We start from the raw sequence: 15923 nt of genomic DNA, 5'->3' as shown, positions 1-15923 counted from the left end.
TCATGATATAATTGGACGTATTGGCTTATATATTTTTTTGAGACGGAGTCTTTCTCTGTTGCACAGGCTAGAGTGTGGTGGCACCATCATGACTCATTGCAACCTCCGTCTCCCGGGTTCAAGCAATTCTCCTGCCTCAGCCTCCAGAGTAGCTGGGATTACAGGTGCTTATGTATTTTTTTTTCTTTTTTTTATTATACTTTAAGTTCTAGGGTACATGTGCACAATGTGCAGGTTTGTTACATATGTATACATGTGCCATGTTGGTGTGCTGCACCCATTGACTCGTCATTTACGTTAGGTATATCTCCTAATGCTATCCCTCCCCGCTCCCCCTACCCCACAACAGGCCCCGGTGTGTGATGTTCCCCTTCCTGTGTCCAAGTGTTCTCATTGTTCAATTCCCACCTATGAGTGAGAACATGCAGTGTTTGGTTTTTTGTCCTTGTGATAGTTTGCTGAGAATGATGGTTTCCAGCTTCATCTATGTCCCTACAAAGGACATGAACTCATCCTTTTTTATGGCTGCATAGTATTCCATGATGTATATGTGCCACATTTTCTTAATCCAGTCTATCATTGTTGGACATTTGGGTTGGTTCCAAGTCTTTGCTATTGTGAATAGGGCCACAATAAACATATGTGTGCATGTGTCTTTACAGCAGCATGATTTATAATCCTTTGGGTATATACCCAGTAATGGGATTGCTGGGTCAAATGATATTTCTAGTTCTAGATCCTTGAGGAATCACCACACTGCCTTCTACAGTGGTTGAACTAGTTTACAGTCCCACCAACAGTGTAAGAGTGTTCCTATTTCTCCACATCTTCTCCAGCACCTGTTTTTTTCCTGACTTTTTAATGATTGCCATTCTAACTGGTGTGAGATGGTATCTCATTGTGGTTTTGATTTGCATTTCTCTGATGGCCAGGGATGATGAGCATTTTTTCATGTGTCTGTTGGCTGCATAAATGTCTTCTTTTGAGAAGTGTCTGTTCATATCCTTTGTCCACTTTCTGATGTGGTTATTTGTTTTTTTCTTGTAAATTTGTTTGAGTTCTTTGTAGATTCTGGATATTAGCCCTTTGTCAGATGAGTAGATTGCAAAAATTTTCTCCCATTCTGTAGGTTGCCTGTTCACTCTGATGGTAGTTTCTTTTGCTGTGCAGAAGCTCTTTAGGTTAATTAGATCCCATTTGTCTATTTTGGCTTTTGTTGCCATTGCTTTTGGTGTTTTAGTTATGAAGTCCTTGCCCATGCCTATATCCTGAATGGTATTGCCTAGGTTTTCTTCTACGGTTTTTATGGTTTTAGGTCTAACATTTAAGTCTTTAATCCATCTTCAATTAATTTTTCTATAAAGTGTAAAGAAGGATCCAGTTTCAGCTTTCTACATATGGCTAGCCAGTTTTCCCAGCACCATTTATTAAATAGGGAATTCTTTCCCCATTTCTTGTTTTTGTCAGATTTGTCAAAGATCAGATGGTTGTAGATGTGTGATATTATTTCTGAGGGCTCTGTTCTGTTCCATTGGTCTATATCTCTATTTTGGTACCAGTACCATGCTGTTTTGGTTGCTGTAGCCTTGTAGTACAGTTTGAAGTCAGATAGGGTGATGCCTCCAGCTTTGTTCTTTTGGCTTAGGATTGACTTGGCAATGTGGACTCTTTTTCAGTTCCATACGAACTTTAAAGTAGTTTTTTCCAGTTCTGTGAAGAAAGTTGTTGTTAGCTTGATGGGGATGGCATTGAATCTATAAATGACCTTGGGCAGTATGGCCATTTTCACGATATTGATTCTTCCTATCCATGAGCATGGAATGTTCTTCCATTTGTTTGTGTCCTCTTTTATTTCATTGAGCAGTGGTTTGTAGCTCTTCTTGAAGAGGTCCTTCACATCCCTTGTAAGTTGGATTCCTAGGTATTTGATTCTCTTTGAAACAATTGTGAATGGGAGTTCACTCATGATTTGGCTCTCTGTTTGTCTGTTACTGGTGTATAAGAATGATTGTGATTTTTGCGCATTGATTTTGTATCCTGAGACTTTGCTGAAGTTGCTTATCAGCTTAAGGAGATTTTAGGCTGAGACAATGGGGTTTTCTAGATATACAATCACGTCATCTGCAAACAGGGACAATTTGACTTCCTCTTTTCCTAATTGAATACCCTTTATTTCTTTCTCCTGCCTGATTGCCCTGGCCAGAACTTTCAACACTATGTTGAATAGGAGTGGTGAGAGAGGGCATCCCTGTCTTGTGCCGGTTTTCAAAGGGAATGCTTCCAGTTTTTGCCCATTCAGTATGATATTGGCTGTGTGTTTGTCATAGATAGCTCTTATTATTTTGAGATGCATCCCATCAATACCTAATTTATTGAGAGTTTTTAGCATGAAGCGTTGTTGACTTTTGTCAAAGGCCTTTTCTGCATCTATTGAGATAATCTTGTGGTTTTTGTCTTTGGTTCTGTTTATATGCTGGATTATATTTATTGATTTGTGTATGTTGAACCAGCCTTGCATCCCAGGGATGAAGCCCACTTGATCATGGTAGATAAGCTTTTTGATGTGCTGCTGGATTCGGTTTGCCAGTATTTCATTGAGGATTTTTGCATTGATGTTCATCAGGGATATTGGTGTAAAATTCTCTCTCTTTTTTTTTTGTTGTGTCTCTTCCAGGCTTTGGTATCAGGATGATTCTGGCCTAATAAAATGAGTTAGGGATGCTTATGTATTTTTAATTCAAACTTTATTGAAGTATATCTGGTTGTATTGTTATGGCATTCTCATTTGGCTTTGGGAAGTTTGAATTTTCTATAGAGTTAAGGTAGTTGGTAATTGTGTTTTCCAAAGACTTCTGAGAATTTGGAAATCTACACTCTATTGGTCTGTAATTAAAATAAGGACGACAGTAATATATACGAAGCAAAGTCTACATTTTTATTCATAAGTCAAAAGAGAGTTCTGGCCAAAATCTTAAGATACTGCATTTGTAGCTACTATTCTTGGCTAATCATAAAGAATCTGATCCTCCTGTGAGAAATTAAAAAACTTTGGTTCTGGGTCAAGAAACTACTAATTGGGAGAACCATTTTGATTTTTCAGTGAAAATCTTGATGTAATAACACATACCTGATATATTAGGTTGGTAAGGGGGTATTGAATATTATAAAGGGAGGGAGAGCCTATAGCTCATAAAAAGGAGCAAGATAAATTAAAAGCTTGGAAGATAAGAACAGAATTAAAAAGAAAAAGAAAAAAACAAACTCCTAAACCTGTGAAAGTAACATGGGTTTGATAGATAAAATGTCAGGGGCAGAACTGGCTAATTCAGCCAGAAATCATGTGTGCCAGTCTGGATTATACCCATGTATGAAACCATTGTAGATGCAGAAACACAACCATCATGCAGAATATTGGACACTGCGCTGCTGGAGGCTCCTCTATCACCTCACGGTAGGGAGGATCCCCTGTTTCCTGGTGGCTGCCAGTCACCCCCCTCTAGAGCTTTGGTCTGTCAGCTGTTCTGATGCCAGGGCTCTCAAATTGCAAACAAAGGAGAACAGATGAGCCAAACCTATATACATAGCCAAAGAGTCAGAGATTATGAATGAGTTTAGAGCAAAGAGATTTTTAGCAAATCCTTAGTGGAATGCTGTCTAAAAATAAACAAAAAAGAACTGTTAGAAAAGTCAAGCTGTATTTGATAATTGGAAAATTTGCATTAATGTTGTAATATTATTTTAGAACTAATTTTTCCAGACAAATAAGTGATCGTTTATTTTGTTAGAAATCTAGTCTTTTTAGCATAAGAGAAGAGGAACTACAACTGTAGAATCAAGAATTTGAGTAGGTGATGAATATTTCAATTACACCTATTTAATCTTTACCATTTAGGTGAATGTATTAAATTATCACATGTACCCCGAAAATACGTGCATCTATGACTTATCAATAAAAGATAAAAAGAAAAAACCAGAATGGCACTGATGTTTCAAACAAGGCAAAAAATACCTTAATTGAATTCATAAAACTAAAATTTCTAAAGAAAAACACTCTATCCCATAAATATGTACAATTATTATGTGACAGCTAAAAATAAAAGAAAAAAGCAAAAAAATAATTTGATTAGGAAAACTTTATTTTTAGAACTGGACTGAAAAAATCAAGATAAATTCAAGGTTTTAAAAGAACAAAAATAGTAAATTAAAAATACGTATCCTTTGTCTCTCCGTCTATTGAAATGCCCAGGAGCCATGCCACCTCACAATGCACTTTGGCACCCACATTCTGGTCTCTAATGCTCTTCTTACCAAAAGCGTCTTGGGAGGAATGGCATATTCCATACTTTGAGCTGGAAGTTCAAGGAAAACCTAAACACTGAACAACAAGGCCAGAAATCAAGAAAGTTTGAATAAATTAGTAGAGTCAAAAGGACAGAGGAGCCATCTAAAAGGGGCTCTGCTGGCCAAAGTTGTGGCAACTTGAATGTCAAAAGGAGAGTATCGGCTGAAGCCAATGGGCATATGGTGGATTGGAAAAGCCATGAGTCCAGGATGATACATAAAAGGAGCAAAAGACTATGAGTAGTAAGAGAAAATGGAGAAAAAAAACAGAGAATTTGTCAGTCAGGCGCGGTGGCTCACGCCTGTAATCCCAGCACTTTGGGAGGCTGATGCGGGTGGATCATGAGGTCAGGAGATCGAGACCATCCTGGTTAACACGGTGAAACCACATCTCTACTAAAAATACAAAAAATTAGCTGGGCGTGGTGGTGGGCTACCCGGGAGGCTGAGGCAGGAGAATGGCGTGAACCTGGGAGGTGGAGCTTGTAGTGAGCCGAGATCGCGCCACTGCACTCTAGCCTGGGTGACAGAGTGAGACTCCGTCTCAAAAAAAAAAAAAAAAAAAAGAGGATCTGCCGAGTCATTTACATGTTGGTATTATGTTGGTGTTACTGATTCGTCTGTTGTGTAGATGAAGAAAACAAGAACTAGGAAACACAAATACGTCAGTCAGAAGAAGTTGTACAGCTCAAGGGGAATATGAGTGGAATGACCCTGTAAGTTGCGACTTTGAGTCACACAATGCCACATAAAATATCACAATTAAATTGGGAAACTTTGATTATACTCTTGCACTAGAAGGACCCATAACACTGATGCTTAGGAATTGAAGTTGGATGGATTCCGGCTGCTGGCTGGTGGTCAGTCCCCCTCATTTCTTGCTGCCTAGGGATCGTAAGTTAATAGTAGAAGTCCTGGTGAAAAAAATTTTTCCACAACATTGATCAAAAAGAAAATTCTCTTTCAAGAAATAAATTAACTCAAACTTCATAATAAGCCTGTACAAAGCTGACAAACTGGGCAATAAGTGTCATTAATTCAAAGAGTATTTAAGTATTTAATTTCAGTCAGAGCATGAACACACTCACACATATACATACACACATATGTATACACACATACACACATACATATACACAGATACACATACACACATACACATACACACATACATATACACACATACACATATACACACATTCACACTCATACATAAATACATACACGTATAAATGTACACATATATAAACACACTTATATATCAATACACACATATACACACATGCAAGTATACACACACAAACACACACACACACACACACACTTTGAAATGCCCTGAAAACTTACAGTTCATATTGTTAACTTTTTTAAAAAACGCCAAAATTTGTAAATTTAGAAAAGGAGAGATCTTTTGGATCAACATGTAGAAATGAGATTCCAACTCAAAAAGGAGTTTTTCAATAGGACTTTTCTAAATTTCTTATAAAAGGTTACAGCTTGCAAGGTGGCCATCCCACAGGCTGGAAAGCTTGCCTCTGGCCACTTTGAAGAAGGAGGGGTTGGGGTAGGAGCTTTATGCTGAAAGGGTTGGCTAAACACACATGTTCAACAGTTACAGGAGGAGCCTCCTGGGTTCAAGCGATTCTCCTGCCTCAGCCTCCTGAGTAGCTGGGATTACAGGTGTACCACCACGCCTGGCTAATTTTTTTTTATTTTTAGTAGAAACCGAGTTTCACCATGTTGGCCAGGCTGGTCTTGAACTCCTGGCTTCAAGTGATCTGCCCGCCTCAGCCTCCCACAGTGCTGGGATTACAGGCTGCCCTGCATTCTTACTGCTATGCGGTTCCCTGTTCTTTCTCAGGGAAGAAGGTCCTAACTGACCCCCTTCCATCCCAGCCCCTGAGCTTCATGACCTTCCCAGCTCCAGGTTTCCACCAGTAACCAGTTTCTGGATCTGGGCCCCTAGGTTCAAATTCTTTTGAAAGAGAATCTGTTTGAGCCAGCTCATGGGTTGATGTCTGTCCTGGGTCTAGATAATTTTGGCTTAGAGGGCAGGGTCAAAAGCAAAGGAGTGATCTGAGGAAGGGAGACAAGACTGGTGGCTGCCACTATCCAGGCGAGGGCTCCCAGAGGGAGCATGGACAGACCTGTGGTCAGGGCCAGCTTCATGGCATGTGGCCAGTGCAGTTGCACTCTGAGCTCAGAAGGCTCCCGCCCCCTTGGATTTTAGTGCTCTGTGGTTGCTGTTTCGAAATTCTTAATTTTACCTTTGAATTTGTGTTTTGTAAGTGAAGTCCAATGGGACAATGCAGTGTGCCAGGGGCCTGGAGGCTCAGCTGACATGTGGGCCCACCTTGCACTCTCTCCTTGGCATGGGTTCTCAGCCACCCGCTCCCCTGCCCCTGGCTCCATGTACGACTGACCTCCTCTTCCCTGCCTCCAGCCCAGGACCATTGCTGCTCTCCATCTCTGCAGGGGCCTAGGTGGGGGCTCAGAGACTGTTGGGTGCTCACACTTTGTGATGTCTTGGGGCATGGCATGGTGGTAGCTATCTTCACTTCAGGCTGGCATTGCTATGATGTGTCTGAGCCTCTCCCTAGCCCCTATCCAGGTACCAAGTGCATCTCAGCATGGAGGTTTAGAGATCCCTGGGGATCACCCTTATGCTGTGGGGTGGGGCTGTGAGTCTGTGGGAAGTGGAGGCACCTGCTTGAGTTTCCCAGGCCCTGCCCCCAGGTGAGACCGGGGGCACTGGATGGCTGGTGGGAGGTGGAACCCACAGGCAGGCAGTGTGCATATGCATGTGCGCTGTGGCACAGGGTGGCCCTGTGCCTGGGGAATCCTCCCTTCCTCCTTCTTTTTATTTATTTTTTATTTTTTTTGAGACGGAGGCTCACTGTGTCACCCAGGCTGGAGTGCAGTGGCGTGATCTTTGGCTCACTGCAACCTCTGCCTCCTGTGTTCATGCAATTCTCCTGCCTCAGCCTCCTGAGTAGCTGGGACTACAGGCACCTTCCACCACGCTCAGCTAATTTTTGTATTTGTAGTAGAGACAGCGTTTCACCATGTTGGCCAAGCTGGTCTTGAACTCCTGACCTCAGATGATCTACTGGCCTTTGCCTCCCAAAGTGCTGCGATTACAGGAGTGAGCCACTGTGCCCAGTCCTCTCTTCCTCTTTCTGTACTTCCCTGAGACTGCCTTGGATTTGCCCCTTCTGGCCAGCTCATTGCACCCTCTGGGGACAAGCCATGAAGGAAGAATCGTGTAATTTCGGTGATTCTGCACCAGTTAAATGCTCTGGTATTTGCATTTAAAATTGTCATTGCACACTATAAAGATGAGCAGTGAAGAGATTGTACTAATAATTTTAATTTTTTGACTTTTTTCACTTAGAATGCCATTAAACAGCAAATAATAATTTAAAAAAACCCACCATGACAATCCTAGAAAGAAATCACAAAAGAAAGGAAAAAGCTTTCCATGCACCTTTAATGACACTTTTTCTACTTCATGCACGAGGGGCCTCACAATGTACGTAGCTTGTGCTCAATGTGTGCAGCCAATGAAGGAAACGGAGGATCCCAGGGCTGTGGGGCAAGGATGATGAGTTTGTGTTGGGATGTGTTGGGTTTGTGGTGTTGGATGTCTGGAAGGCTGTAGGAGTAGCAATCCCAGCACAGGTGATTGGCAGCATTTTATGCTGCTCAGAGAGGAGGCCCCTGGGTTTGGTAGGAGAGCTGTGTTAATAGTGGACAGCTGCGTGTTCCACTGAGGAATGGAGGGGTGGCAGCCCACTCCTTCCAAAAGCATGGATGCAGGAGGAAAGCACCAAGGAGAGCAAGTCAAGGGTGGCTGGAGTAGGGGATCTCAGCATGCTGGAGTCACCTGGGGAGCATTACAAAGGGCAGATGCCTGTGCCTGGCTCCGGATCATTTGAAGAAAAATCTCCTGGGGTGGTGTGGTCATCTGCCATTCAAAAAGTCACAAACACATACACAAACAAAAAGGCAATAAGAAATGGAAAACAGCTCTGGGTTGTGCAGAAGGATGGCGGGTTCTGAAGCATCAGGATGAGGCTGCTCTTGTTTAGAGATGCATTTTGGTCCTGGTGTAGCTGGTTTCTTGCTGTGTGACCTTGGACAGGTCATTGTCACTTTTCTCACCCTTATTTTCTGTCCCACTGAACAAGGAGCTTGGACCAGATGGTCGTGGAGGGGCACTGGGCTCTGACTGTCTGTGGGGACGGGGGTCTCTTTACCTGTCCGTGCTGCAGGCCTTCCTTACTCCCCAAAGCCCTAGTCTGCTGTGGGCCCAGCACCAGCCCTTCTCATCCTGCCCAGAAAAATGGACACTTCTCCATAAGAGCTGATGTAGTGGGGACCAGCTCAACATTCTGGAGAGTCACAGTGCCAGAGGAAGCAGAGCAGAGGGACCGGCAGTGTGGCTTCCAGACTTAAACTACCCATGTTCTGGTTCGATCACTTAAAAGTTATGTGACCTTGGACAAATTCCTTGGCCTCTCTGAGCTTTGATTCCTCACCTGGAAAACGGAGCGAATAACAACATTTCCCACATTAGGGTAGGGAGAGGATTAAATGAGACAAGCGTGCAATGTTCTTAGTGCGGTGGCGGGGGTACAGTCAGCACTCAGTGATTCCAGCTGACTGGAACTGACTGTAATCCAGCCTTGCTGCTTGGCCACTTGCTCTGCTTTCAGACAGGGTGATCTGTGGGTTCTGAGGCTTGTGGGGTACACTAGATGGGCTGCTTCCATGCCAGGCTAATACAGTTCCTGAAACATCCAGGTTACCTCCCGGGGTGTAGACTCCCCATCTGCCCCAGTGAGCTGTGCCCAGGCCCCTTTTCTTGCCCCTCTTACCTGAATTGGCTGTTGGAGCTTCCAGGCTTGGGAAGCTCAAGCCAGGCTGGGTTGGTGGTGTAGCCATAGGAGAGAGCAGGAGCTTGTGAGCAGCACTGCTGAGGCCCAGAGCCTTCTGAGCCCTTTAGGGCAGGAGGGAGAGTCTGGTCTATGTGATACCAGCATTTGCACCTGAGATTCTTGTCCAAAAGTCCTGTGCCCCCACTCAAGCCTCTGGGGTGAGAAGGAGGGCTTAGGGAGGCCTCTGGCATGGTGGCTTCTTAGAATATTGAGCCAGTCTCTCCGACATCAGCTCTTTTGGAGAGGTGTCCACTCTTCTGGGCAAGACAGGCGAGAGAGGGAGGGATTCCTGCCAAAGCCACTAATAAACAAATTCCTCCCATCACTGAGTGAAGACGTTGCCACTTTGGAAATGGGCTTGTCCACTCTGTTGGGAGGCTGAGATGTCCTGTGGCTGGGGCCTTCATCTTGCTCAATAGTGTCTGAGACATGACTGGAAGACACCTGCTCAAGATGGTGGAGTGAGCACACATCAAACCCTCTCTGTAACCACCTCCAAACCTGGAGGAATTATGGGGACACACACATACTCTTTCTTTCTCTCTCTCTCTGTACTAAGAATGAAGAGTAAAGCTACAGGATAAGCTGGTGAAGAGTAGCCCAGGGGTAGAAGGAGTTGGGTATACACAGGCTGGCTTTAAAGCTCATGTGAGAATGGGGATGAACATGCTATGCTTGGCAGGAGACCCGACCCATGCTCCCTCTATGTAGCTGGGGCTGAAAACACTCCAGAAATGTGCTGCTTGCTCATGGTGCAGGAAGAAAAGGGCACTGATGTAAACATGAGAACCAGGCTGGTGCTGCACAGGGGTGCTACATCAGAAATATTTTTGGCTGAGAGCCAACACCCCAAACTCCATAACACAAGACCTGCCCCTGGGTGTGCAAATCAGGAAGAATGGGCTCAGGCAACTGCAAAAGCACCTAACGTGGAAGCACCTGTCCATTGAAAAAGAATTCCCATGCAGAAAGCTATAAAACAAAAATTGCAAAGGATATGTCAAAATTTATCATGAGGCATACTTCTCAGGCTTAAGAAGCAGAATTAATAACAGGAGAGGTGGAAATTATGAACCATTTGAAAGGATGATAATTATTAGCCTCACAGAAAGTCTCTCATCCTCCCTTAAAATTTGTCTAGTTGGGGGCAGTATTTCCCCTACCAATGGATGACTTTCTGATCATTCCTGGGTAATAAAATGCTTGGTAGTCACATGAAACCATGGTTTTAATTCACAGTTAAAATAGTCTATTCCCAGATAGGAAAACAGTCTGAAGACTTTCTTTTTTTTTTTTTTTTTGAGACAGGGTCTTACTCTGTTGCCCAGACTGGAGTGCTGTGGCAGGATCATGACTCACTGCAGCCTTGACCTCCTGGGCTCAAGTGATTTATCCTGCCTCAACCTTCCCGTAGTTGGGACCACAGGCACGTGCCACTGCACCAGCTAAATTTTGTATTTCTTGTAGAGACAGGGTTTTGCCATGTTACCTAGGCTGGTCTTGAGTTCCTGAGCTCAGGTGACCCACCTACCTCAGTCTCCCAACGTGCTAGGATTACAGGCTTGAGCCACTGCACCCGGCCCACTTTAAACTCTTATAAAAGGTAAAGCCTCTTTGGTCTCTAGCAAGGGGCTTTTTTACTTCAGGGAGGGGTGTGGTCAGCTTCTCTTTTTTTCCTTCTCCTCCTTTATCTGCTGCTGTTGTGCACCCACCTAGGATTGGAGTTCCAGAAAGGGAGAGGGATTGCAGCACTGTTCACAACAGCCAAGATTCAGAAGCAACTTGAGTGTCCATCAACAGACAAATGGATAAAGAAAATGCAGCACATACACACAATGGAGTACTATCAACCATAAAAATGAGTGAGAGCCTGTCATTTGTAACAACATGGATGGATTTGGAGGTCATTATGTTCAGTGAAAGAAGCCAGGCACAGAAAGACAAACTTCGCCTTTTCTCACTCGTCTGTGGGGACTAAAAATTAAAACAATTGAAGTCATGGAGATAGAGAGTAGAAGGATGGTTACCAGAGGCTGAGGAGGGCAGTGAGGAAAAGTGGGGATGCTTAATGGGTACAAAAATAGGGTCAGATAGAATTAATAAGATCTAGTATGTGACAGCACAATGAGGTGACTACAAGTCAACAATAATTTATTCAATATTTTAAAGTAACCAAAAGAGTATAATTGGAATGTTCGTAACACAAAGAAATGATACATGCTTGAGGTGATGGAAACCCCATTGACCCTGATGTGATTATTATACATTGTATGCTTGTATCAAAACATCTCAGGTACTCCATAAATATACACACCTACTATGTATCCAAAAAAATTAAAAGAAAAAAGGAAGAAGGGAACTGGGCTCAGGAAGGTCTTACTTGATTGGAACAGTTGAAGGCTGGTTTGGCTCTCTGGGCCCTGTTGAGGTTTAAAGCTGATTCTTTCTCCTATGGGCACTTTTGTGAGTTTTTTGTAGGCATCCCTGCTGAAACTCAGACTGTCACTCCCATGATGTGGGCGACGCATTTTTTTTTTAAAGCTTTATTCCTTAGCCTCTGGTTTTCCCAGACGCCGCCTTCCACTCTGCATTGCAGGCTGTTTGGCTTCCTTAAGGTGAGCCAGGCTCCCACCTTCTTTCTTCCTCCGTGGCAGGGACACAAACCAAGCTGTCTGTATGGGACCCTAAGCTTGGGGCTAAGAGGTAATCTGCTCCATTCCACCCTTTCCCTGGGGCCATGAGACTCAGAGCGCTTCAACAGCTCTCTTCAAAGACATCCTCTTCACATGTCCTTGGAAATGTCCAACAACTCAGTCCTTTTCCTATGCTTTCAAAAGGTGACAGGCATGATTTTTAAATATGACTTTTAGTCTGTGTGTGGTGGCCCATACCTGTAATCTCAGCAGTTTTGGAAGCTGAGGCAGATGGATTGCTTGAGCCCACGAGTTCGAGACCAGCCTGGGCAACATGGCAGAACCTCATCTCTACAAAAAATTAAAAAATTGGTCAGGTGTGGTGACATTCACCTATAGTCCTAGCTACTCGGGTGGCTGAGTGGGGAGGATCACCCGAGCCCAGGAGGTCGAGGCTACAATAAGCTGTAATCACACCACTGCACTCCAGCCTGGGAGACAGAGTGAGACCCTGTCTTAAAAAAAATTAGTTTTAAGATTAACGTTATGTTACATACTGAAATGGTAAGGAGGGAACGGTGTCCTTGCAATGAGAGCAGGATATTATTAAACAAAAATAGGCAGTCATGAAATATATTGCTATTGGAAATGAAAAAAAGACTGCAACAGGCAGGATAGACAACAGGTGAAAATAGCTGGTGAAAGATAAGTGAATTAAAAGATAGAAATGCTGGGCGCATTGGCACCTGTCTGTAATTGGCTCACAGCGCATTGAAAGACCAGAAGTTTGAGACCAGCCTGAGCAACATAGTGACACCCTATCTCTTAAAAAGAAAAAAAAAATTAGCTGAATAATGACATGTACCTGTAGTCCCAGCTAAATGGAAGGCTGAAGTGAGAGGATTTGCTTGGGCCCAGGAGTTTGAAGTTGCAATGAGCTATGATGATGGTACCATAGCACTCCAGCCTGGGTGACAGAGTAAGACTGTTTCTTTCTTTCTTTCTTTTTTTTCTTTTTTGAGATGGAGTTTCACTCTTGTCACCCAGGCTGGAGTGCAGTGGTGCGATCTCAGCTCACCGCAACCTCCACCTCCCGGGTTCAAATGATTCTCCTGCCTCAGCCTCCTGAGTAGCTGGGATTACAGGCGCCTGCCACCATGCACGGGTAATTTTGTATTTTCAGTAGAGACAGGGTTTCTCCATGTTGATCAGGCTGGTCTCGAACTCCTGACCTCAGGTGATCTGCCTGCCTCAGCCTCCCAAAGTGCTGGGACCACAGGCATGAGCCATTGCGCCCAACCCTGTTTCAAAGAGAGAGAGAGAGAGAGAAAAAAAATGTACATATAACATAGCACGAAAAGATGAAGACATGGAAAATATGAATAAGAAGTTGAGAGCCATGGGAGATAGGTTGAGAAATTCCGACACACATCCAAGAAGAGTTTCTGAATAAGAAAAATAGTGAGAACGGGGGAATAAAAATGAAATGTTTGCAGAGGTAATGGTTGAAAATTTCCATAATCAAAATAAAATTCCAGTTCAGGAAAGTGCACTGATTGTGATGGGGTAAAGTAAGTAAAGTAATAAAATACCCAAATAATTCCTTCTGAACACTACCATGACTCAGGGGGAACAGAAAAAAAAGATCCGGCCTCAGTGAGGCTGTGAGCCCATGTGACACCTGATCACATTCCCATCAAGGGAAACACCTGGCTCTGAGTGTCTCCTCCCTTATTTTGGGCCCAGGGTAGGAGAGTGGAGGACATGTGATTGGAGTCTCCACAAATTTCTACTACTTCCTTCTTTCTCCATTAAAGTTATTAAGCTGAACTTTTCTTCCATTAAATTAAAAAAAAAAAGAAAGAAAAGACTTTCTGCTGCTTCTGGTCCTCAGGCAGCTTCAGATGATCACAAGACACTTGTTATTTAGGGCTCAGACACATGGCACAGCACACGGCAGGCACTTATTTCAGGATTTCCCAAGCACTGGAACCTGGCTTCATGACTGGGGCCCTGCTGACTCCAGTCTTCTAGAAGAGGCAATGATGGGGACAGGGTGACGAGTGTGGAGACAGCAGTGCCTCATCTCCTGGGACAGACTCTACTTGCTGTTCTGTGGCACAGCTTTCACAGGCTATGATTGCAAGAAGAGGAGGGGAAATAAGGTGTGGCTAATCTCCCAACCTCTAATATATGTATTTTTTTCTCGAGACAGGGTCTTGATCTGTCAGGCTGCAGGCTGAAGTACAGTGGCACAATCACAGCTCACTTCAGCCTTGACCTCCCAGCTCAGCCTCCAGGTAGCTGGCACTACAGGTGCGCACCACCATGCCTGTCTAATTTTTAAATTTATTGTAGAGGTGGGATCTCACTATATTGCCCAGGCTGGTCTCAAACTCCTGGGCTCAAGCAATCCTCCCACCTTAGCCTTCCAAAGTGCTGGGATTACAGATGTGAGCCATTGCATCCAGCCTTAACCTCTAATCTTTAGACTAATCAAATTCATTTCCAAAAAAATACGTTTATTGTAAAAACAATGTAAGCAATATGGAAAGATGTAAAACCAAAAGCTTCTCCCTTCTTTCTCTTGGTCTTCTGCCCTGGGTGTGAACTCTGTTAATATTTGATTTGTGTCCTTCACATCCTCTGTCTCTCATAGCTGGGATAATATGTGAGGTTTCACCAGTTATGGTTCTCCCATCCCACACTCCCTTTTCTCTGGATTCCTCCTCCAACCACCATTTGGGGAAGTAGATGCAAGATATCCATTGGTTATGGAAGCTGTCACAGTGGAATCAGTGAAGAATATGCCAAATTCTTGAGTTTTAAGATAAAAGTTCTCAACCCAGATATAAGATAGAAAAAAGCTGAGCAAATTGTATATTGGCTCAGTCAGTTTTTTCCCCCTCTTCCCAACCCCAGATTAGATAAAGCTGAGTTGAGGGAAGAGGTGAAATCGGGAGGAAGTAATGAGAAAAGCAGTCATGGTCTCCAAGAACGGATATCCCTGTGTCCTCCTCTGGAGATTAGATGTAAAGAAGTATGGGAGGGTATTATCGAATTCTCCAGATAAAGTTTGGGGACTCAGGTGCAGAACTGTCAGCGACAAACTTCCACTTGGAGGTCTGGGGAGCAGACACCTCTCCCTGAGACTGAGATATGAGGTAGGTCTCTAAGCCTAGGAGCCAGGGTAAGAAAAAGAACGCTTGTTAATTAACTAAACTTAAATATAAAATGCCTGAATTTACCCGGAAATGACCATGACGAATTTTCTGCCACTATGAGGATTGGAGATTCCAAATAAAGGTAAAATTGTATAATGGAACAATAAAAAAGTTATATTATGTACACCCTACACTGCTTGAAAAATTTGTGCATCTATATACTTTGTATATCTACGCTATCTATTCCTCTTTTCCTTTTCTTCATGACCTGGCTTTATCCTGAGATGGATGAAAGAGCTGTGATTTCAATTTCTCCTTCTCTTTGCTAAGTTAACATATTTGAACACGAATTGTTGGTTTGTCTATCACCAAAGAGCTGGTGAAAACAAAAATTTGTTTCCCACTCCGTCCTCTTCCCGGATACTTGCAGACAGCAGCCGTCAGTGGTATTGTTTGGCGTCTCTGAACGTGGCTTCGGCAGAGCCCTCAGGAGCCAGCTGTAGTTCCCGGAGACGCCACTAGGTGTCAATGTAGGTCTTGGTTGGCCAACTGCTGGCTACGGTTGATTTGGTTGGGTCCCCGCGGACCCTTAGCGTCCTCTCCGGCAAAATAACAAATGTCCGTCGTGCAGGGTACTTTCTTCGGGAAGGACTCCTGGGAGCTCGGGAGTTTGCATACGAAGCCGAGGGAGCGAGGGGCTTCTGATAATGATATTCAGCGTCGAATAGAGTCGCTCATAGGCAGAGCCGGAGTCTCTCCCAGCTTTGATATATGAGATTATTATGGAGAGTAATGCAGGCCGAGTGATGCTTGCTCGGCAGGCAGGCTGTGGATGTGGATTCCTA

This window comes from Hylobates moloch, unplaced genomic scaffold (genome assembly GCF_009828535.3).
Source record: "Hylobates moloch isolate HMO894 unplaced genomic scaffold, HMol_V3 SCAFFOLD_22, whole genome shotgun sequence".
Taxonomy (NCBI): Eukaryota; Metazoa; Chordata; class Mammalia; order Primates; family Hylobatidae; genus Hylobates; species Hylobates moloch.
Note: the sequence above shows the minus strand (reverse complement) of the source record.